Here is a 16,773-nt window from a genome sequence, read left to right on the forward strand (position 1 = left end):
TGTTTATGCTTCAGTTTAGGAATTACCAAAGGGCGCTCGCCAGCCCCATCTTTTAAAGTGCTTTGGTGTAGACAAGACCGAGAAGTCTTCATGAGTTGGAAGATGGAGCGGCTTACTTGAGAGGTTATAGCTCTCAAGAAGAAAACACTTCTCACCCCTGTTTCTCCCAGGACCTTAGAGAGCAAAATCCAAGACTTTTACCTTAGCCTGAGAAAGGGAAGATGGAGAGCTTTTCCACATGCCTACCTGAGCTGAGATCTCTTTCCCAGAATGTGCAGTCACAGAGGGAATGAGTGGACCCTTTATTTGTTCTTTTGTACTGAGCTTTTAATGATAGAATCCCATCTTCAAAGAAGGTGATAAGAAAATGTACAGATATAATAAAACCAATTAAAAAGAAAAACACGTGTATGGTTTTAGCATATATTATTGTTCTCAAGTCAGCAACTTTTCATGCAGAAAATATAAGTTTTGAAGAAAAAGATTGAGTGGAGAGGATCACAAATTGATTTTAAATGGTTCCAAGAACAAAAGGTACTGTCTGGCTGGCTGGATTTTTTTTGTTTTTAAAGCTTACTGTGGATCAGGCAAGATCTAAAAATAAGAAAGATCTAGCTGAATGCAAAACACATACTGTGTTCATGAGATGAATCTCAAAATGAAATACAATAAAATTATCAGCTAGTAATGAAATAAAGAAATATAGATCTGTGCCAGCTGTTCAGAATGCAAGAAATTGAATCATGACTAGGTTAAGTGAAACAAATATACCAAATTCGTCCAGAGGACCCTGTGTATAAACAGTTAAAGGAATGGCATGTGGAGTGTTCTACTGTAGGTTTTCCTAGATGAAAGTAGCATAGCATATATTTACTGTGGTGTTATAATACTAAGTGCAATTTGTGAACTAGCTCAGTTTTTCTGATTTTGGATACAGATAGCATACCTTTTTGGCTTGCAAGTGAAAGATTAAGAAACAGAAGCAGCATTTAACAGTTAAAGGCCTTCAAGGGGTTCAAAATTCATTTGAACGGTCCTATCAACAACACTGAGAGTTTACCTTTGATATGAAAGGATCAAGTCTAGAACATACGTATGATAATAACACGACTACGAACACATTGGCAAATTAAAAAAAACACCCTTTAGGAACCAAGGTTCACCTGGGCTTTTCCAGGTGTTGAACTATAGCATTTTCTTTCATCAAAGGCCTGATGGAGTGCTAAACATCCATAATTGTGGCCAGAGGAGGGTATTGCTACCTGAGAAAATACAGGACTGAAATTCAACCACTCCTTCTCTGAAGTATCATGTGGGGAAATGTCACAATTACAGTTATGTGGGTTTTTACATCTTTTGTTTATCTCAAGAGCACGCATTAGGTGAGAGGTGCAATTTCAGTATCCCTGTTGCAGGTGACACTGCTTGATCACAGCAGAAGAGGAGCTGTGTGCAGCCAGCTCTGCTTCCTACCTCTCCTTCCAGCACTGTAACGCAACAGAAGCATGTGGCAATGACAGGTACATCTGATAAACCCAATAACATTTGATTTCAGAGGCTCAACACCAGTGTCTGTGAAGCAAAAATGTTGTTTATAATGTCACTCTATGTCTGCCATGCATAAAGCAAAAGGATTAAAACAGCAACGGGCTTCATAGTCAGCCCCAATCTTTCCTGGCCAGTTCCTCTAAGTTCCTCTAAGCTTTGTCCACCCAGTTACTTGCTTCCTGGCCTTTGTGAATCTGGCTGCAAACTGCTGCAAACTTTCACTTGCTCCCGGTATCTGTCAGCATGTTTAAAACCCCCTCTCTCTCCCTTCTGCCTACCTCAGCATCTGTAAGGTCTTAAAATTTGTTTTCATCCTAAATTCAGGGATGATGATGCTGCAGGCCACTAGCTTGTTTGGACGCAGGTTATTCTGCTTCTGGTCCACACTGTTCTCCAGTGCCACTTGAGGATAAATAGCAGCTCACCTTTGTTCTTTGAAGGACCTGGTGTTTGCAGCGGTTTTGTTTTCTGTTGTTTTTGCACTAACAGCTTCCTCTGATTTAGCTCTCTGCATTCAGGTAGGATAATAGCGAGACAGTCTGAAGTCTGCATATTTATAGGAAATAAAGCAGATATCTTCCTCATTCTGTAGAATATATAATAAAGCAAATAACTAATAAATGCCTAACAGCTTCTTGAGTTTCCAACCTTTGGCATGGCTTACTCAGATTTTTATCCAAGTAGGAGGAAAACACTGAATGGAGATTCATTTTGAAAAGAGAGTTCATTCAGTTTGTATGGATCTCTGTTTTTCTGAAGTGTTCGTGTTCTTCAGAAAGCACATTTTCTATATCACTCACTAAGCAAATAAAATAAAGACTCTTGACCCCACACTGTTCTTCAGATGTGAAAAGGAAATGAAATCACACCTCCTCAGTTTTTTGTAATTCAAATTCTTCCCCTGAGGGCAGAGCTTAGGGAGAAAAGGACCTACATATTCTGCTCTCTCCTACTGATGTTACACATAAATGAAATAAGCTCTTTCATTAAAAGCCCACCCAGCATCCATGGAATTTTGTACCTTGTTTTCTTTTTAGAAATTTTGTTGGTATTTTTTTCAGTGATTAAATCTCACATTTTCTCAACAATCCTACTAAGGAGGAACTAGGAAATAAAATAAAATAGCTAAAATAAGAAAAAAATCATTTAGTGATTTTTATTCTCTAGCAAGGAGGGGATCATTGCTCTGAATACTGCAACTATTCTTCTAGGTAAACAAATAATAGAGTTGTCAGTAGAAAGATCAGATGAAAATGTGCTAACAACCTAACCTAACTGAGAAACAGCATCCAAGTCAGAAAGAGCCTTGGCATTAATTGTAACAGAAAGAAGTCCAAGGTTGGTAAATTCCTATTGTGCCTTTCTTATAAGCTGCATCTGCAACTTCCCTCATGACTGATCTAACATGACACCCTGATGAAATGATATGAACTTTAAAGCAAAGACCAAACCTTAGAGTACTGGCATGATTTTCTGTCCTAGTTGTCAAATCTTGGATGCTGAGAGCGCTTGTAGAAAAGTTACATGTCTGCATAAAGATTTACATAGCTCTTGTCTGTTAGAATGTGAAATGAGATATTGAAAGATGAGTTTTCTTGGGTTGTAGGGTTTCTAATTAGATTACATAGACATATATGTTACAAATCATAACAATTAAAAAATCAGCAAGTAGACATCTGAACAAAGCATGCATCCTGGACGTGGTAAGGATTGTAAGTAATCAACCACAAGCCAAGATTTTTGAAGTTGCCTAAGCTGCAGAAACGAGGCACCTTGTGATGTTCAATCACCCAAAGATGGACTGGACATCTACCCCAGGAAAGTGCTGATCGGGACGTTTCCATAGTTGTATTTCTTGCCTAGATCTCAGACCTATTATTTTACGTTAAACTTTGCCTCGGCAGATGGTCTCTAGTCTGCGCTTTCTTCAGGTTAACAGTATTATACCTAAACTCTTAGCAGATAATAAAGAGATCAGTTGCCACAGGAACAGAAACAAAACTCTAAAGACCAATCTTGATAACCCTAGCTATACATTGGTATAACTTGAGAGATTTCAGGAGAGTTCCTTCTAATTTCTATGAGAGTAAATACAGATTCAAACTAATCAAATTCCTTCAGTAATATGATTCAGTGTATCTGAAGTCAGTGGAGGTAGATGAATTTATGCCAGGTAAATATCTGACTGACTTCTTGTCTACAGAAAACAAACAGTGTTTTTAACTTCCTACTTCAAAATGTTTCCTGAAAGTTTTCTGATAAAAGCAAATGTTTTTGAGGTTTAAACTTATTTGGCTATAAAAAAAGATTGAGAGATAGAAACTGAATCTTCTATTGACGGATTAAAATAAACAAACAAATGAAGTTAAGCTCTGTATATAGTAAAGCTTCCTAGAAACAACTTCATTTTGGGGCACAGCTGAAGTTTTGCTCTCTGCTTACAAAGATGCAAACTCTCTGTGAATGCAAAGGAATCAAAATCGAGACATTCAAGACTTGGCTATATTAAAATGTAGAGAAATGTAGCTTGATGAAATAGTTCGGGACTTTCTGCTTCATGCAGTGTTAACATACCCTTCTCCAGGCAAATTCCAAGATGGCACCTTTGACATAGGTTTCTCCATGAGGCTTAGGTGATGACACGTATAATCTGTGAACCGCATGGTATGGGAAGCTATGATTTCCCATATACTTCCGTGTACCGATAGAGCCTCCCGTCCCCATATCACCTCTCTTTCCCAGCATGGCAACCCCTAGCTGGTAAGATGACAAGGAAGGTAGTAAGAAAGGGAAAACCTACCATAAAAGTTTTCAGGAAGAGCTCATGAAATTCAGAACTAATTGTGGAAGGAAGTACTAAATTTTGGACAGATAGACTAATGCTTGCTCTTGTGATGCTTTGGTGATTCGGCACGTGGAATCTTCTGTCCCAGGGTGCACATCTGTCCTCTCCATCTCTTAGAAATGAGAACAAGCAAAAAGAAAAGGCAGCTTATTTGGGAAGGGCTTCTTAAAAAGAAAGAAATAACTTTCAAAGCTTTGTTCTTTTTTCTTTGGGAAAACAGAAAATCCCCAAAACTGACCTCTAGATTTGAAGGTACTTGGTTTCTTATTACATTATACTACCCATTATATTAATTAATTTGCCATCTCTGATGGGCATAGAGGATATGAACTCAGAAAAGATGCTGAAAAGTAATTGCTTGCAAATATATTGTCTGTATTGAAGAGCACAGATATCACAGCTGCTTCCCTCACTCTCCTTTTGTGCAGTTTCACAATGAGCTGACTAAAGGACATGAGGTAAATGTAGGATATAAACTGCAACTCATTTTGGTGAAACGCGGGGACTAAATTTAATATGAAATATCAGCTGGTAAGGGAGACCGGCTGCTGGTGAAGAATGATTACCCAAGCTCTAACTCTACCTTCTACCTCACTAAGTGACTCAACAGCTACGAATCCTAAGTACAAGTTGACCTCTTATAGTAAATCCCTTTAACAACAGTAGGATTTATACCTAAAAATAAAGCATCAGTTTCTTAGCTTTTCTAAAGTATGTTTTACTATCCATCCAGTTTTATACAGGAGGAATTAAATTGTTTGAATTAAGACCAGTATCTTCAAATATGTGTGCTGAAACTCTGTTAGCGTCCAGTTGGTAACAGCCACTGATAAGCACTGTCCCCATTTTCTACTGTCTACAGTTAGATGAAAAGGGTCTGAGAGAAAAGCTGGAAGACTGAGGCCCGAGGCTAACAAGATCCATAGGTTCATAAAAGTTGCAATTTTATTTCTCATGAAGCTCTAGATCAGCACTTCCCAAACACACTGTGCTCAGGTGCCTCCCTTAGAGAGAGAATGGGGACAGCAGCGGCCCCTCTGAGCTCTGTGCTTAGCTGCCTGCATGGGCAGGAGGAGACACGTCTCCCGACTGCTCTCCTCACAGATTTTTCTCTGCATAGCTCTCTGGGGTAGCTTTTGTTGCACCGGGCTCAGAGTTGCTGCACAATGAAGCAGTTTGCAGGACCAAGCTTATTCTTTCTTCCCAATACCTTGATTCCTCTGGAACCCTTTAGACATGTTATTGCCTCCACTTACCAGTATTTGCAGCTCAGTATATTGTAATTTCCCAGGATGCTTGAAAGTCACTTTTTGCTTTTTTCAAAAAATTAATGATGCTTTATCACCAGAATAAACTGATGTATTATAAATGATTGTAGCTGAATGGGTTGGATGTCTTTACACTCTATCTTTGAACCTGGAACTCAGCACAAGTTTGTGAGACCATAGGCACACAGATCAAAATGCACCCCATGGGACAATGTTTGTGTTTATATATACGTATATATGTGTGTGTGTGCGGTTTTATAGATGACTTTGCAAATGAAAGAATGAATTAGATTTGCTAGTCCCCAGATCCTTGCTGTTATCTCAAATACCACAAAAGTGAACGATTTCATTATTTTCTTCTCCTTCCTGTACCACATGCTTTTTTCAGCCAAATTGAAACTGTTCCTTAACATAGTTCCTCCAGCTCAGAGGAGGTAAATGTACCAGGGGGAGAGGGGAGCTGGGACTCCTTTGTATTCACCCTGTTCTATACTCGGACCTGTGAATCTCAGAGCGGCAGAAATCAGCTTATCTGGCCCAAGCCTTAGTCGGTCTATGGGTGGGACTGACTCTGCCCACCCTGGACCTGGGAGTATTTCCTCTGTTTGTTCCTCGATCAGGATAGCCCTTCTCTCCTACAGAGGAGGCAAGAGATAAAATAGAAGATTTTAAATCCTCCATTTTAAAGATGAAGGAGCAATTGCTGGGAGAGCAGTCAGAGACGTGGCCTGGGCAAGGGATGGGTAGGACAGGAGGGTGGGCTTGGCTGCGCTGGGCTGCGACACTTCGTTTTTGTCATAGAAAATGCTCTCACATTTGTTACAGACTTCAGCTAATCAGTTTTTATTTATACCGCTTCTCTATAATTGTTATACAAAGCGGGGGTACAAATGGGGTAAAAATCTCTAGGTCATCATTTCAGGACCTACTCATGTGTTTTTCTGAAACAGTGGATCTTAAGTATGTATGTAGGGAACTTTCCCAGGTGAAGATGGATGCAGACGTGACTTTGAACGCTTTTGGGAATCGGAGATAACATGCCTATGAATAAGTTTATTTTTAAAATTAAATAAACAAATATATATAACTAATTCAATGTCTGGGAACTGTGACTACAGCAGCGCTTAATATTTTGTTGCCATTTTGAGCTTATCGAAATAGACAATTAACAGGTTGTCCCCAAAATCTTAGTGAACTTCTCAGCATTCAGTTTTCATTTGATAATTATTTATGGGTTTTGAGGAAGATTTTTTTCCTGAAAGATATAAAAATGTATCTCAGCTGTAAAAGCATGCTTGCTAGTTCAACTTATCTCTAGAGAAAATTTAAGGTCTTCATGGTGAATTCTTCATGAATACGACAGAGCATTTTTGCATTAATTTTCCCTTACCCATTCTCCCTGCTGTCTTACTGGCTCAACACTATTTAGTCTTAGCAAAAAAATTAGTTTCCACAGCTAAAAGTGACAAAGATATCAAGCTCTATCATACAACTTAAATTGATTTAATTATTTTTTATCTTACATTAACATTTGTAGTATGCAGTAACTATACAGTATTATTACTGGGGTAGTTTTCAAATTCATTCTCTTACGGAGGATGCCAGGTAAGTGTGTCACACCAGCTTGACACATGGAAAGAGTTATAAGAACTGGCCTGGATTAAAGACCAAGTTTGGAAAGGGATGATCTTTGCAAGGGTTTCATTTTCTTTTGATGTTGGTAGGCTGACATTGGTAGGTTGAGCATGTGTTGGTCGAAAAATCCTTGCCAGCCAATCTTTCCGCTGATTTTAGTACATACACATAATTTTTCTGCCACATGTCATCAGCAGCAAAGGCCATAGTTAATTAGTGAGAGTTCACTCCTAAAGACTGAAGAACATTGCCAGCTTCCTTGCATGCTTTCCATAAAAACGCCTTCTCACCTGCCAATACGGAGATGCTGTACTACACTTTTTTAGGGACCAGGTGGACAAAACCTGTATAGAGGCAAACATCACAACAAAATATTGGAATAAGAGAAATTTAGACCTCAGGAGAACATCTGCTCCAGCCCTGTGCACTGAAGCAGCATCATGTCTCCACAGAGATTATAACTAACACAGTGCTTCGTGGCAACTTTGGCAGAAGTCACTAATTCAGAGTGTGTGACCGGTAAGTGTCCACACATGCCTTGCTATCCATGGCAGGACTTCCATTAAATCTTCAGAAGACACGGGCTGGAAGTCTGTGTGGAAGGACCTAGTAAGTGTCCACACATGCCTGGTGTGGCACATCCATGGCAGGACTTCCGTTAAATTTTCCGTTAAATCTTCCGTTAAATCTTCAGAAGGCACGGGCTGGAAGTCTGTGTGGAAGGACCTTTTGTGTCCTGCCAGAGACTCACCTCATTTAACCCACAGGGGTTTTAGGTTTCCAGTTGAATTAATTCAGCTTTGCCACCATGCTCCCTGTTTTCAGTAAGGGGCTGTTTGAGGAAATGCCTGACAGCACAGGGTCCTGCGGGAAACGGGATCAGCCGCCTGCAAGATCCTTGGGCAGAAACTCCCATACCAGGGGTTGGCTTCTAGCTCTCAGCGAAATAATCAACCTACACAGTCTTGAATTGGTGTTTCATTTTGGCGATTTCCCAAGCATAAGCAGAATATCTCTGGGTAAATAGCTCTTGTACCCAAGTTTGTTCTGTGGTCCCTTCCCTTAGTCACCCAGAAGTGGGAGCAGAGAAAGCTCCTCCCCAGACTGCCAGGTAAAGGACACAAATACAGGGAGGGTGAAGCCACTTTGCCACATCTCTGTATACAGCCTGAATATTTGGGCTTTATGCTGGTGACATACAAGATATTCAGAAAAGTGGTTATTTATTCTTTTTGCTCAAAAATAAGAAATCTCTAGGCTTATTCAAGAGCTTTCAGAGCATGAAGAGACTTCTGCGCACAGAAGTGTAGTGGAGAAATCAAAGCTAAATGCAGGTAAACAGTTTGAAAAATTTCAATTAAGTTTATTTCCTGTATGTAAAATAAAACTTAGCTTACCCACTTTCTTCTTCTGTCATCACCCCACTGCTTTCCAACCCCGTCCTCAAGTTTCACTTGATCATTCATTTCTTTGCAGTCTGTTTCCAAGAGTGTAGTAATTATTTTGCAACATGGCTGTAATGGTAGAACATTGGACTGTGTGAAATGGGCTGTCAGCAAGGTACTGCTCTGAAACACTAGGGACAAAAATATCAAGGAAACATACATACTGACACAGTAGATATGATTTAGAAATTAAATTAATAAAATTAGCAACTGAAAGGGATAATCAAAATCAATATTACCGCCGATTTAATTTTTTGTGGTCAAAGGTTTAAGCTTTCTTTATCAAATCGCAAATTTGTATCATAAAAAAGGGGAGTTTTCTTGAAAAGTTACAGCTTTCTAGCTTCAAATATGTAGGCTTTAAATTATCAGTGTTTCAACAAACCTGCCTCCCCAAATATTTCAAAGAAAACCGTAAAGAAGAAGGAAAAAAATGGAATAATTTCAATTTTTACAAATGAGAAAAAAATGCCTGGGATTCCAGTGTCCTAGGAAAAGAGCGTAGAGGCAGCACAATATACAACAGCGTGCTTGTTCAGCGCGTCTCCGCAGTGCCTCCCTACAGACCACAGAGAAATTGTAGACATTGATGCTAATAGATAGGGGGCCTGTGTTTACGTGAGGCTGCACTCGCTACAGCTGTTATACAGGTTCTTCGACTGCCCACCACCTCCTACCCTGAACAGCACATTGCCTCCAGGAACCAGCTCACTTCTCTCTGTGCAGCTCTGCCATAATTAGGTCCAGCACACTACTGGAGAAGTAAAGCATAGGACTTAATGTCTGTGGCAGTTCAGATTAGGGTGGATATGTAACCTCGACTGAAAACCACATACAGAAATAAAGGCAAAAGAGGAGAAAAGATAAAAAAGCTTCTTACTCTTAAGAAAAATCCAACTCTGCCCAGCTTTGACAAACATCCATTTATGTTTCTATTGCAATAACTCTTTTAACTTGCTGCTCCAAATAAATATCTTAACACTATATATAGAAAATATACCGATCCACAACCGATCCACAAGAAGTTTCTCTCTTTTCCAACTTCGCTGCAGTATTTTTCCTCACACATCTCTTTCACCAAAGATATTCCCTTTTCTAAATATCTGAGTTCACTGACAGTAATTTAAATATCTCCAATCCTCATTAATTTGCAGTTAGGAAATTAGGCCAGATCTGTATTCCTACTAATGTAAAAAAAATTGCCTTCAGGAAAATCAAAAGAATTTTAATGACATTTCTTTACGTAAATAAAACAGTCATGCAGTTCTTTTTTCCTGTTCTATTTTCATTGTGCTGGTTAAGGAGTGGGAATATACCCTTACAGTTGAGCATGTTTTATATAATATGCTAATTCATAAGTGGTGGCTCATCATCAGCAATGTGAACTTTGAGAACTCTGTAAAGAGTGCAATGAGGACAGGTTTTTCTTGTAGGCTTCCAGTGCACTCCACAAAGAACTGTGTTTCACAAGCATTTGCAGAGACAATGTGCTGCCTCAGCCATGCAAGGCTGGTTTTCTTGCCTGTGCAGACAGGAATAGGTCTAATAATCTTATGGAGCTCTTTTAAGTTCACATCTATAGTTCCAAGACCTATGTATATTTGGTCATAATATTTTCATAATACCTCTTTTTCTGGTACATATGGAGAAGAAAAAAAAAAAATTCATTTTTTGAGGAAAAAGAACACTTTAAACCCAAACTGAATATAGGAGGGAAGGAGAGTTTTGTGCTGAGGACTCAGCAATTTAAGCTAAGTACTCAGTAGGATACAGAATTAATGAGTAGCCTGAAGCCTCAACGCTTCATTTGTCAAAAGTGTATAGGTGTCATTGCAAGAGAGTATAAAATGGCAAACAACATTTAGGCAACTGAATTCTGCCCCTGGTCATGCAATTCAAAGGAGCATATGGAGCGACGCAGCTTGCACAAAGCTGGCCAGCTGGTGGCCAGCTGGATCGCTCTCTACACTCCACCAACCATAGACTGGATCTACATTGGCTGTAACGGGAATTTGGGCACATATAAACATCACCTTGCAGAAACTTTGACTGATTTGCCTTAATTCTGAGGTTTTCCAGCCCTTTTTGATGTGCTAAAGTCAGGCAACCTGGCTCCCTGTGCTCTGTTTTCCTTATTTATGAATGAAGACAGCAAGGACTACTGCAAAGCAGTGTTGTAGTCTAGTTCAATTAATATTTGAACTTCTCTCTGTGGTAAGTAATTTCAGTAAAACTCATGTTCTCCTCTGCAAAAACATTCTTCATTGGAGGAATTCCTCTCAGTCTCCTACCCTGTAAATTAGTGTCTCAGTTGATGAGGAAAGAATGAGTCCTCCTTTCTGAGAATTAGGCATACTGCCTTCCCCACGCTGTACACAACTCTTTACATAAAGATTTTAAACTTAGCCAAACATTTTTTTCTATGCAGCTTTTAAGTATCTTTACTATTGTAATGGGAATTTTTTTTTTTTGTAGTGAAATACAGTAATACTTCATACTTCAACTTCCCCTTCTCAGTTTTGTTTTAAAATGCTTTTCACATCTTTTCTGTTTAACTGCAATCATAATAATGAGAATCTTTTCATCTTCACAAACATTAGCCTTCCCCAGTTGCTTATCAATAGAAAGAATAGGAGGGAAAATTTATGATTGTGTGAGTTATCCTAGAAAGAAATATGCCCAAGGAGCTATGATCAAGACAGAAAACCATCATAATGCCGTGTTGCCTGTGTCGGTATCTTGCTAGAAAATTAATATACCACAGTTCAGGTAATTATAGCATCTGTGTGTGATCTATCAAGACACAGTGATTATAAAAAGCTGCTGTATGGAAAATTCCCATCTTCTTATTCCTCCTCCAATTTGATTCCTAGTAGAAAGCTAAATAATTTACACAATTGAAAATTACTTTTTTTTAGATTTCTTTTCACTAAAGTACCATGTCAAGAGATATGATTGGTACACATCCCTCCAGATTAATCAAATTGCAGTGATCTCCAGGATGCTAAGATTTCATTTTCTTTGACTGCTGGATTCCAACTATCAAGAGATTAATCACTGCAAGTTATTCACTTGCAAACAAAACAAAACAAGATGAAAACTAATAATGATTTAAGATATCTGTTCCTAAACAGATGCTTGAAAAACTAACAGCTTCATTCCCCACCCCTTCATAATGCTGTCCACAGTTTTTATAGTGTCATGGCAAGACTCTGACATGTTGGCTTGCTGCAACATGCTTGTTTAGCGTGTACTTGTTCTGACCAAAGCACAGGAGTTTGACTCTGCTGGGGCAAAACACACAGGTAACTGAACACGATGCTTCAGCAGACTTTAAAAGCTTATGCTGGCTACACGGACCGCTCTCCTCTTGTTAAAGCCAGGCCATTGTGTCAGAGGGAATTCAACATCATGACGTTAAAAAGATGGGATAGCCTCTACTTTGTACAAGTGTTACTAAGGGTGTCAAAAGGTTGTTGGAGGCCTACAATTCAAATTTTGGGAGCATATTTATTCCCCTTTCTTGCTCCTGTTTACTCTCTGCTCCAAAGCTCTGAGAAGTTAAAATGTTTCCCAGAGCAGGCAATACTTGCAGTCACTTTAAATTGAGCAGAAAAAAACTGAAATTCTCTTGTGTCAGTGAGCACCAGCGTTCTCATTCCCAAGTGTAATGAGAAAAATCCTGCTGTACATGCATATAAACAGTTTTAATATTCACTCTGTCAGCTTAACTTTTGTCCCTCATGCTCAGCTTTAGATTCCAAGCTGACACTATGAAGATACCAGTTTATCAAAATTTAGTTCAGATGTTGTTGAATTACAGTTTCTGACTGATGATAAATGGACAAATCCTCTTCATCCCTGTGGCTCATGCACATGGACATATACAGACAAGTGTTTGAGATTAAACTTTTAAAATCAGTTCCCACCTAAACTAACATAAAATGTGGAAAATTTCTGCCCCTAAGGAATTTGATACAGTTATAAGCAAACAGGAGGAAAAAAGTTGCATTGCAACAGCAGAAAAAGGCATCTCTAACCTGTAACACTCACTATGCTTGTCACTGCAGAGATCTCAAATGGAGTGAAGCAACAGGCAAGTATATCTTAATATAGGAAATGCAAATGTGTAAGGATTATAAAGTTCTGCTTACCATATTCTGAAAATCATCCTCCCCCCTCTAGATCTGTACTGCATTCAATGCTCTTGGGGAGTGTCAGGCAATTTGTAAATCCCAAATGGTGTTAGGCATGAGGTAGGTGCTGCAGTGCTCAACTTCAGCAAGATAGCAATGCTTCTAGGCAGAAAGAACAGCAGACTCTTCAGCATTTACGCATATTTATGAGTTAAAACTTAGGCACTACAGCATACCCAAGTGTGCTAGGCAGAAGCTTGAAGTTCTGTTAATTCTGTTAACATGGACTATTGTTCTTAACAGCCCTATGTATCTTAATATTTGCTTAAACCACTATCATTTATCTCTTTAAAACTGATATGTTAAGTAATGCAAGCAACATGTTTCAGGAAGAGTTTGTTAATACATAATTGCATTTGGTGCTTCAGCCAAAAATCTGACAACTACAGAAGGGTAGACAATTCCCCCCACACCCTCCACCCCTTTAAACAGAACTAATACACTGAAGTCCTTTATCCTCAAAGAAGTCAGCCACATACTCATCCTCCATACAGTTTTTCAGACTGCATGCTGACCTAATGAGGGTGCAGTGGTCAGAAAGCAACAGAGACACACAAAGCAATGTGTTTAAAAGGCTTTATAGACAAAGCAGACTCAGTGAGATGGTGACTGTGCATTCTAAATAATACAAGGCTGTCGGTGCTGCACATGCATACGTGTATATTGGGAGGCATTATCAGGCAGGCTGCAACAGCTGAAGTGCTTGTCCACTTCAATTGCTGAAGCTCTTATACTTCCAGTTTAGCCTGATCAGATGAGGAGACTATTCACCAAAAAGGGGATTCCAAACTGAACCAAAAAATATTAATGCAGTTTTGTCAAACACAGGAAGACTGATGATATTACAAGTTACATGATCTACCCTAGAGGCCAGAAAGAGTTTTCTACCTTGAGCATGCCTTCTTCACTTTCATATAAGACCTTCAAGACTAAAACCAGAGGAAAAAGGCTCACAGAAAAAAAAATTCCTGTCTCCAAATGTGTAATTCAGGACAAAAAAAAGTCCAGCGGACTTCTTCAATGGTTGGACATCAAAGTCAAACTGAGTATATGTAAAAAAATAGAATTTGCCTGAGGCAATTCAAGGTGCCAAGCCATGGAGCAAACATTATGAGCAGCTCCCTTTGTGTCAGCTTACTGGTAAGTATTGTGTGAGCAAAGTTGCTTACTGAATTGTAAAATGATGTGTGCACTCACTGTTACTATTCACTTTGCAAAATTATGTGTATTTTGGCCCAATAACTTTTGCCATCCAACAGAAAACTTCTAAAGTATTTGTTATGCAAGTGTGGGCCAGATGCCTCATTTATCAATAAATATGAAAAAAATTAAAAAATAAGGAGTATATTTCTTAGAGCAAAGTTTTATAGATATTTGAGGACAGAGTGTGGTACCTACAATTTACACGTGGTGCAAAAACTACAAGTTATTTTATTATAAATCTTTATGTGAATGAAAAGAAATAGCCACATGATGGCAGCAGAATACATGACATGAGGAAGGGCCTGGTGCCCCTTTTCATGACCAAATAGGAGAACTTGAGGGAAAGGCACGGTGTTCCCTTCAACCGTTGTTTATAGGGAGTGTTCTCTTACTTGCCTAGTTTGAAACAGGAGCAGCACCAAGAAGAAAGCTGTAACCGTGAACTTAAGAAACTACAGTGTTTGATGTAGTAGTTCATCGAGGATGTAGTTGTAGTAGTTCATCAAGGACCAATAGATGTGAAAAGTGGAGTGTTTGCAAGCAAGAAATAACATCTCCTAAACATCTTGGTACACATCTGGTTGTAAAAGAGTAGGCTAATGAACCAAATGCTGTCCAGTTGTGAAAGACATCAGAGCTACACCTCAGTGTTCCCAAATCCTTATTGGTCCAGCAAATAACAAATTCACATTATATGCTGTTGCATAACTAGGGTTACATGGGTTACTAGTGCATACACAAAGACTGCTAAAAAAAAGGACACTGGCAAAGATGGATTTTTCAATTAAGGGACAGAAGAAACCCCCAGATTTCTGGTCTTTTCTGGATGGACATGTGCGAAGAAATATCTCAAATGCTATCAAAAATGGATACATCTTACTCTATCATTGTTTGTTGTTACAACTTTTCTTTTTCTTTTTCTTCTTCTTCTTCTTTCTGTCTATGCTCGGTAGCCTTAACTTTATTCCTTGCCCAGCTCCTACTGTCTTGTTTCTTCTGACCCTTAGTCAACATGTTTAATTGCTCCAGTCTTTCACTTCTGCAGGCCTATCCTCCTAGTGATAAGGAACCTCAGTTGTATCATTCATACATGTTATACTCATAACAAGAAGTATCAATCTACCAACAGACATTTTGACGTTGCCAAACTGTTTTGCTGGATTGGGATAGGTTCAGTGAGATATGGGGTGTCTGAAGTGCTTTATCCCTCTCTCCTTGCCAGTCTTCTCACCCTGTGCTCTCTGCACCCCTCTCACCTCTAGCTCGTCTGATCTTCCTGGGAGGCCAGGAGCTTTTCTCCAGTAACTTCACACAAGGTGGCACTGGGGCTCTCTTTTCTTCCCCCTTCATATCTCCAAGATCTGAGCAACTCTGCCATCTAATAATCTTATCTGGTATCACCTGCCACTGTAAATCACAGCACCACTTCCTGTTACTCACTGGTCTTGCTTGCAGTTGCCCTCAGGTGCAACTGCACAAGTGCTACATTGCCAATTATCATGAATTTGCAAGACAGCCTTGGGACACGGCAATTCCAAACAATCAGAAAGAGAGAATTTGTTACACAATGCGCAAGCAAGGTGACAAACTCTTTCCCATGGGATGCTTTGGAGGTTAAAAGCTTACATGGGTTAAATACACAACCGGCCAAATTCATGGAATAAAAAACCATGAAGACTATGAAATGCAAAGGCATCACCTCAGCTGCAGGTCGCTGGGGAGAAGGTGACAGTCTGGAAAATAATCACTCTGTGGTTACCCTGGTCTTATCATTTATGAAGTACTTATTAGCCAGTGTCAGAGAAAGGATGTTGGACTAGGTGGACCTTTGGTCTAACTCTGCATGGGCATTCTTATTTTCTTATAGTCATATAAAATACTTGGGATTTTTTTTTTCCTTGGAAACCCAACTTTTGAAAGTTCTATGTTTGCATATTTTTACTGTAATTTGTAGTGATTGGGGAAAAAAAAATCTTTAAAAGGACTCAGAAACCTAGAGGCCATGAAAAAATGTGAATTTAGTGGTTTTTGTCTCCCGATTTTTTGGTAAAGCTCATAATTGGCACTGATGTTTTGTAATGAGAATCACTGGTATAGGACAATGGCTTAAGTGAGCAAGCAGGAAGAAAGGATTAAAATCAGTCTATAATTTGTTAACTGAAAACACTTTTTATGTTTAAAAACACGTGAATCAACACACCAACTTAAATCTCTCTTATTTGAAAACATAATGGTAAAGGGCATAAATAGGCAGCCCAGTTTTCTCTCATACACAACTTGCTTTCTTGTGCAGGCTCACCAGCTTTGAACCTCTTCTTCCCTATCAAAATGTATTTTAAGGATTATCTTTGGAGAAGGGATTTCAGACAAAGAAAGTAGTGTGTGTTTGGGGAGCAGGGGCCAGGGGTTAAACAGTCAGATATGACAATCTAAAAAGCAATTGCTGATATAATTCTTTCTGTACAGAATATATCTGACAACAATTCCTAAGGTACTAATGCGAGGGTGCTGTGGGTTGAGGCAGCTCAGTCCCACGCAGCTGCTTGCTCACTCCCCTCCAGTTGGATGGGGGAGAGAATCAGAAGAGTGAAAGTGAGGAAACTCGTGGGTTGAGATAAAGACAGTTTAATAGG

Source organism: Aptenodytes forsteri, unplaced genomic scaffold (genome assembly GCF_000699145.1).
Source record: "Aptenodytes forsteri isolate BGI_AS27 unplaced genomic scaffold, ASM69914v1 Scaffold82, whole genome shotgun sequence".
Taxonomy (NCBI): domain Eukaryota; kingdom Metazoa; phylum Chordata; class Aves; order Sphenisciformes; family Spheniscidae; genus Aptenodytes; species Aptenodytes forsteri.